This window comes from Camelina sativa, chromosome 3, assembly GCF_030686135.1.
Source record: "Camelina sativa cultivar CO46 ecotype springtype chromosome 3, ASM3068613v1".
Taxonomy (NCBI): domain Eukaryota; kingdom Viridiplantae; phylum Streptophyta; class Magnoliopsida; order Brassicales; family Brassicaceae; genus Camelina; species Camelina sativa.
The window spans coordinates 23328052-23339363 of record NC_141882.1 but is presented as its reverse complement, the minus strand read 5'-3'; positions in this window follow the sequence as shown (position 1 = coordinate 23339363).

Below are 11312 nucleotides of genomic sequence, written 5' to 3'. Positions count from 1 at the left end.
ATCACTTGTTAAGGTGAGTGCGTGACCATAAGCTTATCTAAGCGATTGGGTTGTATGACTTGTTTTGTGTGATGATATGTAGGGTGGTGAAAGTGTTATTGGTTGTTCTGTTTAATGGTTGGTTTGTTATATTTTATTTGTAGTTGTACTCTTGATTTGCTTGTGTGTATAGCTCGTAGATGGGAGGACCGCTTCACTGGGTATTTCTTGTAATACTCACGCATCTCATTGTGTTTGTGGTGCAGGTAGAGGCAAAGTATGACCGTGAGAAGGATGTTCTAGGGACTTAGTCGTTATGTTTTGGTTTCTACTAGGTTGCTAGAATTGGAATGTTGGTGTTAGAAACATGAGTTAATTTGCTAGTTTTCGGTCTATGATTCTGGTTAATTATTATTGGTATTTTCCGCTGCTTATTTTGTAATTTGAGTTTATGCATATTTAAATAAATATTTTGGGTCATTTACTTATAATTTATAATTTATTATTATTATTAACTATTAAAAAAAAAACGGGTCGGGTCGTTTCAGTTTGGTATCAGAGCCCTTACGGTTATAGGTTTGGGTTCACTAGGTTTCTGTTGTTAATGTTGTGGATTTGCATGCTGTGATTGATTATGTGAGTTAGTCAATTGTGTGTGGCATGGAGTCCTAGAACATCCTCTTCGAGCCTTCAATTAGATTCCACCGTATGTTATGTTTCTTTGTGTGTTTTTGGGTTGTTTTATGCTTGTTAGCCTCTGTTCTTGGAAGAGCAATGGTTAAAGGTGGTTGAGTTGTTGGTCGTGGACGTGGGCGTTGTCGTGGTCGGGAGGGTTCCCGAAGCAAGCGAGTGTGTGGTCTAGAGTTCCACGAAGAGGTATGTCAGAGGGTCGAAAGCGTATCAAGAGGGACTAGAGGGGGTTAACCGGTGAGCGTGCTGGAAGTGCTGGGAACCCTAGTGTGGGGTTGCAGCAGGTGGAGCCCTGGGTCGAGATGATCGCTTGGCGAATCTGTTGACATGCTGTTGGAGAGGTTACCGAGAGGGGTACCACTACAGGCTCCAGTTGTGCCGCATGTGGCGGAGTGCAACCAAGGGCTGCAGATGTTGAGGATGGAGCAGTTGTAGATGGCCGGTACTAATAGCTCGAGGGGCTGGGGGCTCCGAGAGTGGCAGAGGGAATGAGTAGTTCCCCTGATACCAAGATCTTGAGGATTGTGGTCCAAGAGTGAGACGGTATAACTCGAAGACGCTAGTCTGAGAGTGAGTCGGTATGGCTCAAAGGTTGCAACGTAAAGGTGGAGGAGTTGGGAGCAAGCAATGCATAGGATGTGAATATAAACATAACGACGGAATGTAGACCTCGAGAGTTGATGGTGGTTTAATCTTGGATTTTAATTGTGTTGGCTGTGGGCTAGGGTTCGATGACAGGATAAACTAATTGTTGCGACAATGTTGGATGAAGTTTATTGGAGATGGCTAGGGTTGCTATATTCAAGGTTTTGGTAAGCTTGCTCGGGGAAATAATTCAAGTGGTTTGAGTTGGCGGCCTGCATATTGTTTGATGGGGTGAATCAAAATATGCGAAAGTATGGTACTTGTTTGTTTGATTACGCTCGTATTTTTGATTTGCTATGGAGAATTGCCAAGCGGGAAACCTATGTTGGAATAAGCTGTCTTGTGGAAGTTTTCCTCAGAGGCAAGTTTCGAGAGGCTCTTGGATGGGCAAGAGGGGTTGATATTCAGGTGGTGGTGAGTTGATGTCGACATACTTGATTATTAGTTTAGTAGAGCTGAGGAAGTAACCAGAGGATCTGTTGAACAAGAGAGTAATTTGTCCGAGTGTATCACCATGGGGAGCGCCGGTGTTATTCGTTAAGAAGAAAGACTGGATTTTCCGCTTGTGTATTGATTATTGAGGTTTGAACCGGGTCACTGTGAAGAACAAGTACCCTCTTCCCATGATCAATGAGTTGCTGGATCAGCTGAGAGGTGCTACTTGGTTCTCCAAGATAGATCTGGCGTCGGGTTATCATCAGATTCTGATTGTGACGTAGATGTGAGGAAGACTGCATTTAGGACGAGGTATGGGCATTATGAGTTTGTAGTGATATTGTTTGGGTTAACTAAAGTGTCAGCAACGTTTATGAAATTGATGAATAGCGTGTTTCAGGAGTTTCTGGACGTGTCTGTCATCATTTTCATCGACGATATCCTGGATTATTCAAAGAGTCCTGACAAGTCTGGAGTTTCTTGGGTTAACAGGTTATTATAGGAGATTTGTGCAGGGCTTTGCGAGCAAGGCACGAACGATGACTAAGTTGACAGGGAAAGAGGTTCCTTTTGATTGGTCGCAGGAGTGTGAAGAGGGTTTCACAAGCCTGAAGGAGATACTTACTACTACGCCAGTGTTGGTATTGCCAGAGCAGGGAGAACCCTATGTGGTTTTCACAGATGCATCTATTGTTGGTTTAGGGTGTGTGTTGATGCAACATGAGAAGGTGATTGCCTATGCTTCGCGGGTGGATGGAGCTGGTGGCAGATTATGATTTGGAGATAGCCTACCACCATGGTAAGGCTAACTTGGTTGCAAATGCTCTAAGTCGGAAGCGGGCGGCTTCGGGTCAATAGCAGGATATGAAGTCTATTGATTAAGGATTCACCAAAACACCACAAGAGCGCAATCCGACAAAATCGAAGACAACATGAGAGTGATCGAGAAGGCTGCTCGAGTCAGTTAGGGCAAGGCAAAGTGAGAATGGCGATGATAAAAAAAAAAAGAGAGAAGAGAAGAGATAAATTGCTAAGGCTAAGTTTAGGGATGAAAACAGGAGGTGAAGGCAGTCCAAACAAAGAGAGTGGCTTAAAAACCAAATGGTGTTCAAGTCTAATGAAAAATAGACCAAGTAAAGCTTAAGAGAGTGGTTAAGAATCGAAGTGGCGCATTTAGTCAGATGCAAGAAAATAATGGAGGCAAAGGGAGCAAAAGTAAACTTTATGCAAGTGGCAAGAATCGATAAGTTTCCATTGAACCAATTTGGAAGAATAAATAGCGCAAGTGGACCAAGAAAAAGGAATCCATACCTAGTGGCGAGAACGACTAAGGAAATAAAAGTGAATGCATAAGCACTAAAGGGGAATCGTTGATGATGAGACCAAGTCCTCATGATGAGAGGTAACAATAAAACTCATAAAAAATATGGTGGTTATGGAGCAAGATGATGGGAGTCAAACGTACCGAAAGGAAACGGTTTAATACCAAAGGCGTAGGCGTTAGAGAGATTGATGAGCTAGAGTAAAAAGAGATTGGAAACATGGAGATCGGGATACGTTGAAAAGAAACAAATAACCGAGAGAAGTAGGGATTGAAGAAAACCAAGCAAGAGTTAGAGATGAAGAAGCTTTTGATTAACGCAAAATGATGGCAATGTGGAAGCAGTAAGTGGACGAGACAGACAAAACTTAAGTAATCAAGGGAAAGACAAACGAAGATGTATAAAGGATGAAATGGGTAGCAGACGGAGGAGATTAGTAAGGACCAAAGGAAGAAAAAGCTAACTAAGTTTCAAAGGAGTAGTACAGCAGAGTAAGTATAACAACGGTGTTCACGGAGACTTAAGGATGAAGACACAGATGACAAAGGTCTTAGTCATCACAGAGGAGGTGGAAGAAACATTAGAATTCGAGGAAAAATTCTTTTAAGGGGGGAAGAATGTAGTGACCCGTATCAAGGGGTACGGACCAGATTAAAATTTTTTGTTAAAAGATCCCGGAAATAGCTCAGAAAGGAAGAGAAGGAAAAATAATGGAAAACGATCAGGATAGGAACAGAGAAAAATCTTTAATACATGCAACAACCTATGGCTAAAGATTGGAGGTGCACTACCGAGAAAAACTAGAGTGATGTACTAAGGACTGACCGAAGGGGTAATGATAGATCGACAATGGATCAGCGAACCAAAGAGGGAATCGACCCGATGGTCGATCATACCGTCGATCAAACGGACAACATACCAGCTGTATGTGGAGTGGACAGGACCGTGACCAAGATGGGATGCGAGTGTGGGAAGGAACCACTAAAGGGTAAACCATATACAAGAGGTATTAAAATCATTAAAAAGGGGAACTAGATTGACGAAGGAACTGGACAGTGGAACTATGGCCAAGAAAAATTGACTAAGGACCGTACCATGGTTGTACATCATGTACCATACGGACAGGAGAAGGGACCATGCCGACGATGGCTGAACCACGCGTGTTATGCGGATAGGAGAAGGGAAGAGTTCTTGCGTTGCCACATGTTTTAATCTGATTGGCCAAAACAATTAAATAAAAGGAAGAAATGCCAAGAGTCTTGGATGAGTTAGTGGAGTGCACTCGCGAGAGTGAGCGTCACACGCACATGATTGGCTACACAACCAATATGTGGTGACGCATGCTCCACTCTCCACGCCAAGTGTTGCCTCATTTTTCGCAAGTGTCTCATGCAAAAGAATGAGAAGTTTGCCTATAAATACTTCTTCTTTGCCCTCATTTTCGACTTAACATCTAAAAACCACTCCCAAACTCTCTCAAATTTTCGAGAGATCCTTGAGAGAAAAGTGAGAGTTTTCCGATCAAGAGGAGGAAGAGAGGGAGGAGCTCATCGAAGCTAGAGGCGTAGGAGGAGCTCGTCGGAGCATAGAGGCGGAGGAAGAGGCGAAGTGCTGTCGAATTTGCGGTGTGGTGGAGCTTGACTCAATCGATTCTCTGCCTAAGTTGCGGTTTTGTGTTTGCCGGATGCATGAACTTGCTAGCTCATGTATCTCTCTTGATTGTTGGATGTTGCATGTCTTCTTTTGATAAATTGCATGTTAAGTAAGCATAAATCTTAAGAGTAGACTAACATGCATAAAATCGTTTACTTGCATGTGGTCTTAAGGAAGATTAAAATGAACATGCATGCACAAAAAGATGAGGGTGAAGTTGGATCTTGATGAGATCTTGAGATGCAATATTATTTTGCATAAAAATGATTGTGGAGGTTGCATGAATGATCAGTTCGAATGGATGAACATGCATGTATACTTTTAAGAAAGTAATCTTAGTTTAAATGAGGTGATTTGATGAGTTAAAAATGCAATAATTTTCTTGCATAATTTTGGGTTAAAAATGGTTCGCATGCATGTTATAAAGGATGGAAAAACTTGTGAGTATCACATGCCTGTTAAGGAAAAATATTTAAGAATTTTTACACTAAAATTTCATGTGCATATAATCGATTGCATGCATGTAGAATAACCTTAAGTTGCTTGATTTTTATTTCTTGCTTCTTAAAGATTTTTGGTGAATTTCTTGCTTGATTTTCTTGCATGTATTGCTTGATTTCTTGCTTGAAATAATTTTTGTAGAATTTAAGTACTTTATTCTTTGTGTCAGTAGACTTTGAATTTAGTACCTCTCTAGCTAGTTCACATAAATTATGTTTAGACTAGTAAATGATTTCTGTCCCCAAAGAGAATGAGATTGTCCGGCGAGTGAACCTTCGTGGTCGCGTAGCAAGGACTTTTGATGTCTAGCTAGCTACTAGCCCGATCTATTGCATGACGATGCACTAAGTGGTGAACCTGTTGGTAGCCTTTGTGGTTTCAACACGGAGTGGGTATGAGGGGATGGGACAGAATATCACTGGGCCGTAGGTTGTGTGTGTGGAAAGTCTAGTGGTGTACAAGCAATCTTGATACATCGCTAGTGCTTTTACCCATTGAGATTACGGTATTGTAATGTGTTGTGTTGTGAGTGTCCATCGAGACTAAGTGTCTAGAAGTGTCAAGTGTCTAGATCATTTCTAGTCTTGTTTGTGTGTTGATTGCCTGCATTGTTAACGCTTTCGCATTGGGTGTTGATTGTTTGTTTTTTGGGTTGTTGTTTGGGGGGTAGTTGGATGGGGAGATTTCATGTTAGAGGGTTACCTAACTCACTGAGTATTCATCCCTTTCCAATAATGTTTTTGTCTTGCAGGGAAGACTAAGTGGGTAGAGTTTGGCACTGAGGAAACCAGATAGGATATTTTATGCTGCATTTTGCTATAAAAACAAATCATATGTTTTCCTTTGACATGTTTTCTTCGAAATGGATCCAATTGTTTTACTTGAACGTATTTTTGTTTTGAATTGTAAACATTGTACTTAAGTAATAAATTTTCATATATATTCGAAGTTTCGAATAAGTGGAAATAGTACATGGCCTAGTACGGGCCACCACAACGCCGTGTGCGTCCCAAGGGTTGAAAAGCCTAAGGAACATACATAGCGGGTAGGCGACTGCCAGTGAACTGGCTGAGGAACCTAATTCGTTGGTGGAACCTTGTCCGGATCGCAGGCAATTGCCCTCTTGGTAGCATCTCCGAGCCGGTCCGCGGTTTGTCCGACCGTTAGGACGGTTCAGGGGCATTACACTGATGGAGTAGTTTTGTCGTATATGCATTTGTCGCATTCATTAATGCAAAAACCATTAGACATCATCATACTGTCAAACTTCTCATGCCACTGCTTAGGAGCCTGTTCAAGTCCATATAATGACTTGATAAGTTTACACACTTTGTGTTCTTGTCCTGGGATAACAAAACCCTCAGGTTGTTTCACGTACAATTTCTCTTCCAAATCTCCATGGAGAAAAACAGTTTTTACATCCATTTGATGGATATCAAGATTTCTTAATGCTGCAATGCCTATGAGCATCCTGATTGAAGAACGTCTTGTTACTGGTGAATAGGTATCAGAGAAATATAAGACTTCTTTTTGCTAAAATCTTTGCACTACAAGCTTAGCCTTGTACCGCTCAATATCGCCATTGGGTTTTTGTTTTATCGTAAAAATCCATTTACATCCCAAACGTCTAAATCTTTGTGGTAGATCTACTATCTCGTAAGTATGATATTGCAAGATAGAGTCTATTTCAGTTTTGACTGCTTCCTTCCAATAAGGTGCATCAGGTGTAGACACAACTTCTGCACATGTTCTTAGTAGTTTTTCAACTAGAAATGCCATCATCAGAAAATCTTCACCAAACGATTTACTTTTGCGAGCTCGTTTGCTCTGTCTAGGTTCGAGTTCTGTTTCCCCAGTAGTAGTACTCAAAGTAATGCCAACTTCCGAGGTCGCTGCATCTCGTTGTTTACGAGTCCGTATTTAGTTTTTCTATAGGGGAATATGTCTTCAAAAAATAAAGCATTTCTTGATTCCATAACTGTATTCACATGTATATCTGATTTATGATCCAGAAATCTATATGCACTACTGTTATGTGCATATCCGATGAAGATATAGTCTATGGTCTTAGGCCCAATTATGACTATTTTAGGAGGTATTACATCCACTTTTGCCTGACACCCCACACTTTGAGGTATTTGTAAGAAGGTATTGTACCTTTCCAAAGTTAATGTAGTGACTTGCTAGTCACCTTATGCGTGGTAAGCAATGCAACCCCCCCCCCCCCCCCCCCACATGTTCTGGGCTAACCCAGATTCATGCAACAACACAATCATCATCACTTTCAGAGTTTGATTCTTTGTTTCCGCTACTCCGTTAGATTCTGACGAGTAGTGAGAGGTTGTTTGATGGATAATGCCTTTTTCTCTGCAAAATGCATTAAATGGCTCATTAAATTCTCCTCTTCTATCACTTCAAACTACTTTTATAGTTCTCTGAAGCTGATTTTCTACTTCGAGACTGAACTCTTTTAATTTTTCTAGCGCTTCATATTTGCTATGCAAGAGATATACATAGCAATATCTTGTGCAATCATCAATGAAGGTAACAAAGTATTTCTTCCCGCCTCTAGTTTGCCCATATTTTAAATCATAATTTTGTGTGAATTAAACCTAGAGGTTCAGTTGTTCTTTCAACGCGTGGTGAAGGAGTTTTAGTGAGTTTCGCCTGTACACATACTTCACATTTTTCTGGGTTAGTTTTGAATTTAGGAAGTAAATTTTAGTTTTGCAATTTTTGCATTTTTTTTGTAATTGACATGTCCTAAACGTTCATGCCAAGTAGTAACGACTCAACCAAGTAAGGAATAGGGTTTTCTTTCATTTCAGCAACATAAGTAGAAGCTACAATTTTCGGGAGGACTGTCATTACAGACATCTTCATCAGTCCAGCCTTAACAAAAGCCTTTCCCAAATACACCCCATTTTTCTTAAGAACTAACTTATCAAACTCAAAATTAATGGAAAAACCAAGCTTGCTTAGCACTGTTCCAGAGATGAGATTCTTCCGCATATCAGGTATGTGCTTCACGTTCTGCAAGGTGAGCTCACAATCAGAAGTTAGCTTCAGAACTACTTTGCCCTTACCTTTAATCTTGGACACCGCCGTGTTGCTCATGAAAAGCTGCTCCTTTGACTTGTTCTGCACGTAGGTGGTGAACATGGTCCTATCAGAATATATGTGTGTGGTAGCACTAGTTTCATAGTACCACTCCACTTGATTGTATTCCACCATGTTACATTCAGTAACCACCGCAACTATGTCTTCTTCAGTTAGGTTTGTCTGGTACTTGAGATCTTTGGCTTTGCTTTTGCAAACTTAAGCCTTGTGTCCAAGCTTACCACAATGATGACACTTTCCTTTGAACTTCCTCTCAAGGTTGCTCTTCTTGAAGTTTGTTCCAGATGACAAATTCAAAAGTTTATGAGAAATAGATATCCCTTTACCCTTGCCTTTCAGCTTGGCCTCATGCTCAGCTACATGAACATCATGATCCTAGTGTTGAGCACCCAAATGAGCTCCACGATTGTTGTCCTCAACCCTCAACCTTTGGATGAGATCATCAAGAGGCATTGCCTTACGTTTGAAGTTAAGGTAATGCTTGAACTCAGACCAGCCTGGTGGTAGATTCTCGATCAAGCAATTCGTTTTGAAGATATTGCAGATCGAAATCCCTTCCAACTCTATCTTTTGAAATATGCGTTGAAAAGCCTCCACTTGTTCCATAATTGGTTTGGAATCCACCATCTTCAAGTTCAGGAACTTTGTAGTTGAGAATTTCTGCATCCCTTGGCAATAACCCAAGTTATTGGGGAGATAATGCAGAGTCATTTTGTTGGAATCAAAAGAGGCCCAAATGCAGCTGCAATTCGTAAAATCTTGCTGGATGAGTACCATATCAATTTTTTCTACTGGAAAGCATAGCTTGCACGTGAGGTGGCAATGGAGATGTCTTTAGGTTCTATCGCTGGTAGCTACGCCCTTCTTCCAGCCTATATTGGCCTCCTTAAGCAAACCTACCTCGGCTCGCTATGCTTCACTGTGCATGTAGATGATCTCGATGGTGCGATGCTATTCAAATATCAATCCATAGCATATGGAGCTTGCGTGAGAGATTACCAATACATGAGAAAAGTCGTAGTTGTTGACAGTACGTCCATGAAGGCGCACTATGGTGGTTGCCTTCTAACAGCCAGTTGCCAAGATGAAAATTTTCAAAAATTTCCCCTCGTCTGTGCTATTGTCGACAGTGAAAATGATGATTCTTGGGAGTAGTTCTTCGCCACATCTCTGCTTTCATCCACGATACAACCGAGCTGATGTTCATATCAGACCGATATTCAAGCATCTATGCGGGCTTGCGAAAGGTAAAAGCCGTTCAATTACATGTCCAAAACCGTAAAGGCTTATATATGTTTACGGTCTTGTCTATCTTCCAATTGCAGGTTTACACTGAAGCTCACCACTGAGTGTATACTGTTCACTTTTGGTGCAATGTTCGTCATTTGTACAAACCACAAACATTGGTTGGTCTAATGTCTGCAGCAACTATAACCTTTGTTCTAGATGATTTTAACAAAAAGTTCTTAGAAATTCAGCGCGTTAACCCTGGGTGTGCAACAGATATTGTGGATATTGGTAAGTCCTAAAAATTTCAAAACATTATAGTAATCTTTTTACCCTTAACTATATTAACAACCTAATATCTTTATGCTTTTGCACATGATGAATCAGATTTCTTGCACTGGACAAAAGTCCACTCCCAGGGGAAGCGATACAATATCATGGACAGCAACATTGCAGAATCTTGGAACCAAGGCATCAAAGAAGCAAGGCAGTATCCACTCATATGCATGCTAGAATACATTAGGACAATGGTGATGGAATGGTTTGCTGTCTGCAGGTCAAGAGCTGTCCGTTCTGTTTATGTGATAGCTCCAAAGTGTCGTACAATTGTTGAAGAGAACTTTGAGATTGCTATGTCCATGGCGGTGAGGCCAATTAGCGACTTTGAGTTCCATGTTTAGATCAGGAGTGGTGAATGTTTCACTGATAAACTGGTGGAGGGCACATGTTCCTATAACGAGTTCAGTGTCTTAACATCCCTTATGCTCACGCAATCGCAACAGCAACCCGCCTTGGTGTTTCCGTTGATACTTTCATTGATGTTGCCTACTATGAAGAGACAATAAGACATTGTTATCATGAGAAGATTTATCCTATTCCATCTGTTGGTGGTGATTGCTCGAGTAATTACCCGATACACTGAGCCGTGAGGCAGTATATGCGGGGTCAAATCCACAAGGACCAATGGTACACTAAAGATTTGCAAGACTTGTAAATAGCTAAAGCGAACGAATGTTTGTTTGTTTGGTTTTCAAGTTTGTAAATAAAAATGCAAAGATACTAAATCAATTAACTTATAAGATTAAAGCATTGGGTCATAGGGTATTTCAGAGATCAATGACTAATGAGAAAATGAAATATGGAATTCAATAATTAAGAACCGTTCTAGAACATGAACACTATAATAGACTAACCCTCTTTCATGGCATTAGAAACTAAATTTGACAATTAGTTTGCTAAACTTTCATTTGCAACCTTATAGCCAAATTTGCATTACAATCAAGTTCATTAAGTTCACAATGCGTCCTAACATCAACTTTCCCACGCTAGAAATACATTGCTCAATTCACACTCATTCAGGCATTCTATCGAACACTTGTGATGCATAGAAAAACCTAGAGTCTAAAACAAGGTGATCAATCCTATTTTAGCATTAAGATCATGTGAATCAAAGAACCTGAGGATTAAGAACTCCAAAAAACAATTAAAACATCAATTCATTGAATCTCCTAATTGTAACCCTAAAACCCGATTGGAGAACTACTCACACATAGCAAAAGAGAAAACAGAATCATAGATAAAGAAAACATGATTAAATTGTAGAAATAATAAGAAAGGGTTTAAAAATCTTCTCCAAGTTATCAATGAGGATGGATCTCTACAATCCCAAAAGAGCGGCTTACAAAAAGTCTCAGGTTGCAGAAAGAAAGAGTAGAATAAAACTTAGAATAAAACTTAGGG